Consider the following 12,923-nt stretch of genomic DNA (forward strand, 5'->3'; position numbering starts at 1 on the left):
TTTTATTTGTTTATTTATTTATTTATTTATTTATTTATTTTTTACCATCGTTACCACTAAGAAAGCCTTTCACGACGCAGGTCTCCTGAGCTGCGGTGACTTCTCTGTAAACCGACCATAAGTTGTGGCCGCTGCCGCCGCTGTCCCACACTGCAGGAAACATTGATAATTCACAATTTAATGTTCACATGATACTGTTCAAAAAAAAAAAAAATTTACACACGCATTTAAGTAAAGACTGCACTGCAATTTCAGACTTTCTGAATTTTTACTTTAACCTTAAACTTGACCTGTGTGTCACGAAGTCTGTACTTACCCATCACTTTCTCGCTCCATGAGTGAAATGGCGATGGAAACCAACAAACAAGCATCATTTTACTCTTTTGGTCATCCTTTCCTAATGTTAAGACTTTAGAACAATACTAAACGAAATGCATGTCCTCACAAAGATAATAGGGAGTTACTTTGGGTTTATTTTAGACTGTGCAGATTGTTATTGAAGACCAAGACTGTGCAGACTGTTAGCGAAGACCAAGACTGTGCAGACTGTTAGTGAAGACCAAGGCTGTGCAGACTGTTAGTGAAGACCAAGGCTATGCAGACTGTTGGTGAAGACCTGGTCTGTGCAGACTGTTACTGAAAATCTAGGCTGTGCAGACTGTTGGTGAAGATCAAGGCAGTGCAGACTGTTGGTGAAGACCTAGGCTGCGCTGACTGTTACTGAAGACCAAGGCACTGTAGACTGTCAGTGAAGACCAAGGCTGTGCAGAACGTTAGTTAAAAACAATGATGTGCACACTGTTACTGAAGACCGACGCTGTGCAGTCTGTTAGTGAAGACTAAGGCTGTGCAGACTGTTAGTGAAGACCAAGACTATGCTGACTGTTAGGGAAGACTAAAGCAGTACAGTTCAGCTTTTGTTTTTGCCGGTCCCTGAACAGAGTCGAAAGCAGCAGTCAGAAATTACAGGATAAGTGTCTTGAAATCTTCCTCTTAAAAAAAGTGTTCAAGTAATAGGAAGATGGAAATAAAGAAGCAGGCAGGGTGTTCCAGAGTTTACCAGAGAAAGGGGTGACTGATTGAGAATACTGGTTAATTCTTGCATTAGAGAGGTGGCCAAAATAGGGGTGAGAGAAAAAGTTAATTTCGTGCAGCTAAGCCGCGGGAGAAGGGGAGGCAAGCAGTTAGCAAGATCAGAAGAGAAGTTGGCATGAAAATACCGGTAGACTATAGAAAAATATGCAACAATGCAGCGATGAGAAAGAGGCTGAAGACAGTCAGTTAGATGAGAGGAGTTGATAAGACTAAAAGCTTTTGATTTCACCCTTCCTAAAAGAGTGGTATATGTGGAACCCTCCAGTAAAGCCTTAGCTCCCATACATGTAAAGCATACTCACTACCTAGGCGGATAAAGCCCCTGTACAGAGTTACCAGCTGTAGGGGTGAGAAAAACTTTCGAAGACGACTCCGTTCTCAGATAAGATGTTATGTTTCCAGTTTAGATAATAAGTAAAAGGACAAACTGAGGATGTTCATTGTAGAAGAAAGGTACAGTTGACTGTCATTCAGTAAGAGGGGATAGTTGTCTGGAAGGTTGCGTCGAGTTGATAGATGGAGTAACTGGGTTTTTCAAGCATTAAACTATGCTAAGTTTCTTCTGTCCTAATTAGAAATTTTAGAAATATTCGAAGTCAGGCGATCTATGGTTTCCTTACGTGAACTGTTTATTTCTACATGGTTGGACGTGGAAAATTGCAGGGTGATATCATCAGCGTAGATATGAGCCGCCGTGGTACAGTAGTACCGCGCGCGCTTTGAGGGCCAAGTGGTCATCAGGCGCACGGGTTCGAATCTTGGCTACGGTCCGAGGGTAGGAAGGGCATCCACTCGGGGTAACGGTTCCCAAATGCCAAATCCAAAAGTCCTTCATCAGGAGGCACCGTCTCAGCCCTGACAGACTAGGGGAAAAAATAGACGAAAAAAAACAAACAAAATCATCAGCGTAGAATTGGATAGAACTACAAGTTTGGTTTAGAAAATCGTTGATGAATAATGGAGTAAGTGACAGGTCAGAACATTGAGGAACACCACTTTTAATAGATTTAGGAAAACTGTCATTATCTACTACAGAGATAAGGACAGAAGCCATATATATATATATATATATATATATATATATATATATATATATATATATATATATATATATTTTTTTTTTTTTATGTAGGAAGGACACTGGCCAAGAACAACAAAAATCCAATAAAAAAAAATGCCCACTGAAATGCCAGCCCCATAAAAGGGTCAAAGCAGTAGTCAAAAATTGATTAAGTGTCTTGAAATCTCCCTCTTGAAGGAATTCAAGCCATAGGAAGGTGGAAATACAGAAGCAGGCAGGGAGTTCCAGAGATTACCAGAGAAAAGAATGAATGATTAAGAATACTGGTTAACTCTTGCGTTAGAGAGGTGGACAGAATTGGAGTGAGAGAAAGAAAAAAGTCTTGTGCAGCGAGGCCGCGGGAGGAGGGGAGGCATGCACTTAGCAAGATCAGAAAAGCAGTTAGCATGTAAAATAGTGGTAGAAGAGAGCTAGAGATGCAACATTGCGGCGGTGAGAGAGAAGCTGAAGACAGTCAGTTAGAGGAGAGGAGTTGATGAGACGAAAAGCTTTTGATTCCACCCTGTCTAGAAGAGCAGTATGAGTGGAAACCACCCACCAGACATGTGAAACATACTCCATAAGGATAAGGCCCTTGTACATAGTTAACAGCTGGGGGAGGGGGTGAGAAAAACTGGCGGAGACGTCTCAGAACACCTAACTTCATAGAAGCTGTTTTAGCTAGAGATGAGACGTGAAGTTTCCAGTTCAGATTATAAGTAAAGGACAGACCGAGGATGTTCAGTGTAGAAGAGGGGGACAGTTGAGTGTCATTGAAGAAGAGGGGATAGTTGTCCGGAAGGTTGTGTCGAGTTGATAGATGGAGGAATTGAGTTTTTGAGGCACTGAACAATAACAAGTTTGCTCTGCCCCAGTCAGAAATTTTAAAAAGATCAGAAATCAAGCGTTCTGTGGCTTCCCTGCGTGAAATGTTTACCTCCTGAAGGGTTGTACGTCTATGAAAAGACGTGGAAAAGTGCAGGGTGGTATCATCAGCGTAAGAGTGGATAGGACAAGAAGTTTGGTTTAGAAGATCATTAATGAAAAATAAGAACAGAGTGAGTGACAGGACAAAACCCTGAGGAATACCACTGTTAATAGATTTAGGAGAAGAACAGTGACCGTCAACCACAGCAGCAATAGAACGGTCAGAAACGAAACTTGACATGAAGTTACAGAGAGAAGGATAGAAGCCGTAGGAGGGTAGTTTGGAAATCAAAGCTTTGTGCCAGACTCTATCAAAAGCTTTTGATATGTCCAAGGCAACAGCAAAAGTTTCCCCAAAATCTCTAAAAGAGCATGACCAAGACTCAGTAAGGAAAGCCAGAAGATCACCAGTAGAGCGGCCTTGAAGGAACCCATACTGGTGATCAGATAGAAGGTTGTGAAGTGATATATGTTTAAGAATCTTCCTGTTGAGGATAGATTCAAAAACTTTAGATAAGCAGGAAATTAAAGCAATAGGACGGTAGTTTGAGGAATTAGAACGGTCACCCTTTTTAGGAACAGGTTGAATGTAGGCAAACTTCCAGCAAGAAGGAAAAGGTAGATGTTGACAGACAGAGCTGAAAGAGTTTGACTAGGCAAGGTGCAAGCACGGAGGCACAGTTTCAGAAAACAATAGGAGGGACCCCATCAGGTCCATAAGCCTTCCGAGGGTTTAGGCCAGCGAGGGCATGGAAAACATCATTGCGAAGATTTTTAATAGGTGGCATGAAATAGTCAGAGGGTGGAGGAGAGGGAGGAACAAACCCAGAATCGTCCAAGGTAGAGTTTTTAGCAAAGGTTTGAGCGTAGACTTCAGCTTTAGAAATAGATGTGATAGCAGTGGTGCCATCTGGTTGAAATAGAGGAGTGAAAGAAGAAGAAGCAAAGTTATAGGAGATATTTTTGGCTAGATGACAGAAGTCATGAGGGGAGTTAGATCTTGAAAGGTTTTGACACTTTCTGTTAATGAAGGAGTTTTTGGCTAGTTGGAAAACAGACTTGGCATGGTTATGGGCAGAAATATAAAGTGCATGAGATTCTGGTGATGGAAGGCTTAAGTAAATTTTGTGGGCCACCTTCGTATCATGTATAGCACGAGAACAAGCTGTGTTAAACCAAGGTTTAGAAGGTTTAGGACGAGAAAAAGAGTGAGGAATGTACTCCTCCATGCCAGACAATATCACCTCTGTTATGTGCTCAGCACACAAAGACGGGTTTCTGACACGGGAGCAGTAGTCATTCCAAGGAAAATCAGCAAAATATCTCCTCAGGTCCCCCCAACTAGCAGAGGCAAAACGCTAGAGGCACCTTCGCTTAGGGAGATCCTGAGGAGGGATTGGAGCGATAGGACAAGATACAGATATGAGATTGTGATCAGAGGAGCCCAACAGAGAAGAAAGGGTGACAGCATAAGCAGAAGGATTAGAGGTCAGGAAAAGGTCAAGAATGTTGGGTGTATCTCCAAGGCGGTCAGGAATACGAGTAGGGTGTTGCACCAATTGCTCTAGGTCGTGGAGGATAGCAAAGTTGTAAGCTAGTTCACCAGGATGGTCAGTGAAGGGAGAGGAAAGCCAAAGCTGGTGGTGAACATTGAAGTCTCCAAGAGTGGAGATCTCTGCAAAAGGAAAGAGGGTCAGAATGTGCTCCACTTTGGAAGTTAAGTAGTCAAAGAATTTCTTATAGTCAGAGGAGTTAGGTGAGAGGTATACTGCACAGATAAATTTAGTTTGATAATGACTCTGTAGTCGTAGCCATATGGTGGAAAACTCGGAAGATTCAAGAATGGGGGCACGAGAGCAGGTTAAGTAGGAGGGAACAGAAAAGGGGCTACTGTCAGTTGCCTGAGACACCTGAGTTTCAGTGAGGAAAAGAAGATGAGGTTTAGAAGAGGAGAGGTGGTGTTCTACAGATTGAAAATTAGATCTTAGACCGCGAATGTTGCAAAAGTTAATGAAGAAAAAGTTGAGGGGGGTGTCAAGACACTTTGGGTCGTTGACAGAAAGGCAGTCCGATCTGGGGACATTTATGGTCCCCTCCCCAGAAGGGGACTCCGAGGCTGGTGTAGGAGTCGCCATAATGATTTTAAAATTTTTTTGAGTGAAGGGTGTGTGTGTTATTAGGTGCTTGTATATTTGTGTGGAGGAAGAGAGTTGTCTTTAGAGGGCAGGTTGTGACTGCCCCCTTGTGTTGTGATACACAAAGAGAAACGTTCAGTGAGGTCACAGCTGGGTTTAATGGTAAGTTCACAGCACCCCCTGAACTGCACTAGACCTCACTGGGAGTAATTATTGCTTCGGCAGGTGTCTACTGCCTCCTAGACACCTGCCGAAACGATAATTAGGAGGGTAGTTTAGAAATCAAAGCTTTGTAGACTCAATCTAAAGCTTTTGATATGTCTAAGGCAACAGCAAATGACCTCTATAAAAGGATGACCAAGACTCAGTAAGGAAAGCCAGAAGATCGCCAGTTGAGCATCATTGACGGAACCTGTACTGGCGATCAGATGGAAGGTTATGAAGTGATAGATGTTTAAAAATTTAGTCGTTGAGGAAAAATTCAAAAGCTTTAAATAGGCAGGAAATTAAAACAATAGAACAGTAGTTTGAAGGATAAGAATGATGACCCTTTTTTAGGAACAAGTTTAATGTAGGCAAACTTCCATCAAGAAAGATGTTGAAGGTAGATGTTCACAGAGTTGAAAAAGTTTGACTAGGCAAGGTTCAAGCATGGAGGCACAAATTATGAGAACTATAAAAAGTATTCCATAAGGTCCATAAGCTTTCCGAGGGTTTAGGCCAGCGAGGGCATGGAAAACATCCCTGCAAAAGATCTTAATGGATAGGATGAACTAGGGAGGAACAAGCCTTGAATTATCTATAGCCGAGTTTTTAGCAAAGGGTTGAGCGAAGAGATCAGCTTTAGAAATAGATGAGATAGCATCGGTGCCATCAGGCTAAAATAAAGGAGAGAAAGATGAAGAAGCAAAGTCATTGGATATATTTTTGGCTGGGTGCCAGAAGTCATGAGGAGAGCTAGATATTGAAAGATTTTGAAACTTTCTATTTATGAAGAAAAATTGGAGAATAGACTTGGCATGATTTTGCTCAGAAATATAAAACGCACGAGATTCAGGTGGTGTAGGGCTCAAATACGCTATTTCATCCACCTTTCTATCATATATTGCACGTGAACATACAGTGTCAAAACAGGGTTTGGAAGGTTTAGGTCGAGACAAAAGAGTGTACGCCTCCATGCCAGATACTATTACCTATGCTGTGCGCTCAGAACAATGAGATGGGCCTCTGACACGGAAACAGTAGTCATTCCAAGGAAAATCATCATAAAACCTCTTCAGATTCCCTAAATTAGCAGAGTCAAAACGCCAGAGGCACCTTCGATTCTGGGCATCCTTAGGAGGGATTGGAGTGATGCAGATGTGAGATTGTGGTCAGAGGAGCGCAACGGAGAAAATAGAGTAATCGAGTAAGCAGAAGGATTAGAGGTTAGGAAATGGGTCAAGAGTGTATCTACAAGACGATCAGGTGTTGCACCCGTTGCTCTAGATCGTGGAGGATAGAAAAGTTAAAGGCTAGTTCTCCAGGATGGTCAAGGAAAGGAGAGGAAAGCTAAAGGTGGTGGTGACCACTGAAGTCTCCAGGAATGGAGATCTCTGCAAAAGGGAAGAGAATCAGAATGTGCTTCACTCTGGAAGTTTAATAGTCAGTAAATTTATTATAATCAGAGGAGTTGGATGAGAGGTATACAACACCGATAAATTTAGTTTGAGAGTCGTAGCCAGATGGTGGAAAATTCGGAAAATTTTAGAGCGTGGACACGAGAGCAATTTAAGTCGTTCCAGACATAGATGTAAAATGTAGCTCTGGATTGAATGATAATGAGAATAAAAAAAAAAAAAAAGGAGGGAACAGAAAAGGGGATAGATACTCTCAGTTGCCTCAGGCCCTTGTGTTTCAGTGAGGAAAAGAAAATGAAGTTAAGTAGAGGAAAAGTGGTGTTCTACAGATTGAAACCTAGATCTAAGACTGCGAATGTTGCAGAATGTTGCCTAGTCAAACTCTTTCAGCTCTGTCTGTCAACATCTACCTTTCCTTCTTGCTGGAAGTTTGCCTACATTCAACCTGTTCCTAAAAAGGGTGACCGTTCTAATCCCTCAAACTACCGTCCTATTCCTTTAATTTCCTGCTTATCTAAAGTTTTTTAATCTATCCTCAACAGGAAGATTCTTAAACATCTATCACTTCACAACCTTCTATCTGATCGCCAGTATGGGTTCCGTCAAGGCCGCTCTACTGGTGATCTTCTGGCTTTCTTTACTGAGTCTTGGTCATCCTCTTTTAGAGACTTTGGTGAAACTTTTGCTGTTGCCTTGAACATATCAAAAGCCTTTGATAGAGTCTGGCACAAAGCTTTGATTTCCAAACTACCCTCCTACAGTCTCTATCCTTCTCTCTGTAACTTCATCTCAATTTTCCTTTCTGACCGTTCTATTGCTGCTGTGGTAGACGGTCACTGTTCTTCTCCTAAATCTATTAACAGTGGTGTTCCTCAGGGTTCTGTCCTGTAACCCACTCTCTTCTTATTATTCATTAATGATCTTCTAAACCAAACTTCTTGTCCTACCCACTCCTATGCTGATGATACCACCCTGCACTTTTCCACGTCTTTTCATAGACGTACAACCCTTCAGGAGGTAAACATATCACGCAGGGAAGCCACAGAACGCCTGACTTCTGATCTTTCTAAAATTTCTGATTGGGGCAGAGCAAACTTGGTATTGTTCAATGCCTCAAAAACTCAATTCCTCCATCTATCAACTCGACACAACCTTCCAGACAACTATCCCCTCTTCTTCAATGACACTCAACTGTCCCCCTCTTCTACACTGAACATCCTCGGTCTGTCCTTTACTTATAATCTGAACTGGAAACTTCACATCTCATCTCTAGCTAAAACAGCTTCTATGAAGTTAGGTGTTCTGAGACGTCTCCGCCAGTTTTTCTCACCCCCCCCAGCTGCTAACTCTGTACAAGGGCCTTATCCGTCCATGTATGGAGTATGCTTCACATGTCTGGGGGGGGTTCCACTCATACTGCTCTTCTAGACAGGGTGGAATCAAAAGTTTTTCGTCTCATCAACTCCTCTCCTCTAACTGACTGTCTTCAGCCTCTCTCTCACCGCCGCAATGTTGCATATCTAGCTGTCTTCTATCGCTATTTTCATGCCAACTGCTCTTCTGATCTTGCTAACTGCATGCCTCCCCTCCTTCCGCGGCCTCGCTGCACAAGACTTTCTTCTTTCTCTCACCCCTATTCTGTCCACCTCCCTAACGCAAGAGTTAACCAGTATTCTCAATCATTCATCCCTTTCTCTGGTAAACTCTGGAACTCCCTGCCTGCTTCTGTATTTCCACCTTCCTATGACTTGAATTCCTTCAAGAGGGAGGTTTCAAGACACTTATCCACCAATTTTTGACCACTGCTTTGACCCTTTTATGGGACTGGCATTTCAGTGGGCATTTCTTTTATTAGATTTTTGTTGCCCTTGGCCAGTGTCCTTCCTACATAAAAAAAAAAAAAAAGAAGAAAATGAAAATAATGTTGAAGGGGTGTCCGGACACTTAGGGTCAATACCAGAAGAGCAGTTTGTCCTGGGGACATTTGTCCTCCCTTCCTTAGATAAGCACTACGTGCCTGGTGTAGGAGTCGCCATGATAATTTTGAGCTTTGGGTGAAGGTGTGTGTGTGTAAATAGGTGTATGCAGTTTTGTTTGAAGGGGGAGATTTGTCTTTAGCAGGCAGGCTGTGACTGCCCCCTTGTGTTGTAGAACACAAAGGGAAATGTTCTGTGAGGTTACAGCTGGGTTTAATGATAAGTTTACAGCACCCCTGATCCAGTGCTTCAAACCTCACTGGGAGTAATTATCGTTTCAGTGGGTGTCTACTGCCTCCTGTAAACAAACTGCGTATCGCTACATACGATGGAACAGCTACAAAGACGACACCAACATTAAGCAACTCTTGACCGGCTTCAACCCCTACAATAGACGAAATCCGAGCCTCGGCACTTCAATCCAGCAGTGGTGTAGGGCTCTGCAATTTTCTTCCTTTTGCGAGGGGGGGGTAGGGAGATATTCACCAAATGTACCTTACTTCTGTACCTGTACCTGTGCTGAGAGCGGCTGCACTGGACGATTGATGGATTAATTTAATTAATGGCGCCGCAATGTTCCAGAGTGGTTTTGACACTGTTCATTAGTTTCTTACCTTTGTATAATAGGTAAAGTCACTCTTGGTGAGTTTTTGTGGTTTTCAGGTGAATGTCAAAAGGTGAACGTATAAAAATGGTATATTTAGATATATGTACAGAGTTCTGGAGAAGGGTGTGGCGCGTACGGGGCAACGGATGTCCTCTGCGTGGTGCAGCGTTACACCCTGGCAAGAGACTGCCGGAGCCGGCACAAGGGACGCTTAGCGCCTTCAAAAAGTGCTGACAATAGAAATAGGGGCGGGTTGACCGCACTCACAGTACATGAATATATTCATAATTATAACTCTCTAATCACATAAATAAGGCGAGGGAAAAGCTACTTATAGCTAAGAGTAATACATGCCAAAATACATTAGGGAGAGATTAACTATGGAGAATACTTAGATACTGTAATGTAGGTGCTACCGATTACTATATCCATGGCAATAAAAGGAGTATGGAAAGTTCCATGGTGTGTGTGTGACGTAGGGTGGCGTGATCATATCCGCCCCACCCTTATGCGCCAACACCCACTATCTACACTTATGCATATATGTATACATACACTTATATTGCTAATCAGGCAAGGCATTATCAATACAATACATATTATTATTAATTATGTGACACCGTTACATCGCTCGGTCACCTACTTGACGCGTCCTCGCGAATACAGTGTACCTAACCATGTTATGTGTATGAAACTCCTTCATTAAGACATTTACGTCTACTATCAAGATATATATAGAAATTTAAGGCTTTCCTAACACACACATATAAGAATATTAACAAAAACATTAAAATAAGGCAAGGTTTCAGGACACTTGGATAGAGAATCCCAGGTTTCAGATATACTGGTAAAGATGTCTCTAGAGCCTCTGAAAAGAGTGGATAAGGAGTTTGTTATAAAAGAAATCCTTGACTTTGTCAAATTCTCCAGGGAAGTGACAGGGAAAACCCTATATGAAAGGTCTGCCGTGAAAGCTAAGTGAATCCTAGAAGGGTAAGTGGTTAGTTTACTAGAACGTACATGACAAGCATAATGTCCTATACTCGTAAGCATAATGTCCTATAACCTCCTCATAGGTGGTCCCTTCTGGGCAAGTCACTGAGACATAAAAGTTTTCTGTGAAATAAAAGTAATGATATCCATGAAAATTGCAATGGAAAATAGGTTTTGAAACCACATGCTTGTATGGACAGTGTTAGAGCTGCAGACGCCTCTGAACGTGTCAAGACGACTTCACAGATACCTTTTACTACCGGTAAGAAGGCAAATTGGATACTTGAACAATGGTATAAATGTAAGCATGAAGATTTACAACGATTTAATTTAGTTAAATCTCCAATTGTATATAATGAAAAATCCTTGGCTATTAGCACTAAGGAGGGATTCATGTCCAATGTCATCACAGAATTATTAACGGAAAATGGAAAAGGTTTCATTTCATAGGCCTCAAAATGATCCTGAGATTTAAAAGGTATGTTTACAATTATTGCATCTGTGGTCAAGGTAACTTCTAGCAATGGGTAGTAATATTGGATCATGTCCGCTGCATACACTGGTGTCAATTTGTAGGTTGACTGACCAATTTCTATTGTGTGAAGCAAATCCTCTACAGGAAATAGTGAAGTTATTACCCTGCCATTGACAGCATCCACCATGTTGCGAACTATCGCTTCATTAATGAAGAGAACTGAATCCAAGGAAGCTTCAAATACATGCAAAGCTTGATCTATAACCACAACGTGATTTATCACATCTAAACTATGTAAGGCATTATCAAGCACAGTAGTTAAATCATTCGAGTACTGTAATAACTCATTGAGGTTAGATTCTAATTTAACTCTTTTATTGTGATGTAGGTTCAGGACCTTCTTATTAGTAGCTGCAACCGTTATTAGTTGATCATAATGTTTCCTTAAATCCTGTACATCCTCGTCCAAGGCGGTGCCAAAGAGATATTGAGACAGTTGTCCCAACCCATTTATGAGTCCTCTTTTGGTACGAGCGTGCACTGGATGAAGGCTGTAGTCATGCTGAGATTGGTTCAATTTCCCATGCAAGAATTCTACCCTTGCTTTTAAAGCTTTGATTATGGTTTCAGAGAAAACTTGTGTCTGTTTATGCGTTTCATCAGCAAGTAAGGATTCCAGTTCCTGAAAGGAGTTATCCAAAGATTTTGAGACTGTGTGGAGGTCCGAAGGTACGGAAAATAAGATAGAAAAAGGATATCGAACCAGAAGAACATCTTCTATTAAGGTTACTTCCCCAAGATGTGTGGTGAGAGCCCCCCGGTTTGACATGCAACGCAGTGGACGCTTGTAGCACTTGCAGCATGCTCAAGTAGGTAACCAGGAGGCCCAGTGACATCTGTAAATAATGCAGGCAATTAGCTGCGTGAGTGCAGGTTATACCTATGCGTCTATATAGTATTAGTAGAATTATTGTTTGTACGAGTAACTTGATCAGTAGTACTCTCTGTTGATGACTCGATCTGAGCATTAGTCTTCACAAGCCGATCACTATGTACTATCTCAACAGTGTTAAGAAGAGGGTCATGCACCTCAAATTTGTTACCATGTAACTGGCGGACAACCGAGCATGGACCACTAAATTTTGGGGAGAGTTTGGATGTCCTGTCCGGATGACGAACTTTAACTGTGTCTCCAACCTGTATCGTGACAGGGATCACACGCTTGTGTTGTCTAGCCATCATTTCTGCCCTAGAAGCTTGTAGCCTACTTCGGACTTTAGCATGAATGTCCTTGAAAACATGCATATGTTGTTTAACATAGTCATCTACGTTGTATACTGGAGTTTGTGGACTTGCCAACAAATCATAAGGAAGATTTTTATCTTCACCATACAATATATAATGTGGGGATTTCCCAGTACTTTCACACATTGAACTGTTAATGCAGGCACCAACGTGTGGTAACCAATCCTCCCAGTCATCATGTAGACTATTTACAACTGGACGAAGAACCTCCAGGATTTTCTTGTTTGCTCTTTCTACCAATCCGTTTGAAGAAGGATGGTAAGCCACAGTGTAGGTGTGTTTGATGTTGTACTGTGTACATATACCTTGTAGGATTTCATTGCGAAATTCAGATCCATTATCACTTAACAACACTCGTGGTGCTGAGTATGGACAAAACAACTTAGTTACTAGCACATGCGCTACATATTTAGCAGATTTTTCCTTTAAAGGTGAGAGAACCACGAACCTTGAAAAATGGTCTACACACACAAGTAGATACTGCGAGCCATTTTGACTTTTGGGTAATTGAAGAAGATCAATGGAGACAATGTCCCAAGGTCGCTCAGGTAGTGGATATTCCAGTATTGGGGCTGGTCCTTTTACCGCACCCTTGTGCTTTGCACATGATATACACTTGATAACATAATTTCCTATGTCAGTGCGCATGGTAGGCCAATAATAGCTTTCACGCGCTGCTTGTCGAGTTCGCTCTCTTCCTGGATGTCCCGCACTTGGCATGTCGTGCACTA

This window comes from Scylla paramamosain, chromosome 26, assembly GCF_035594125.1.
Source record: "Scylla paramamosain isolate STU-SP2022 chromosome 26, ASM3559412v1, whole genome shotgun sequence".
Classification (NCBI taxonomy): Eukaryota; Metazoa; Arthropoda; class Malacostraca; order Decapoda; family Portunidae; genus Scylla; species Scylla paramamosain.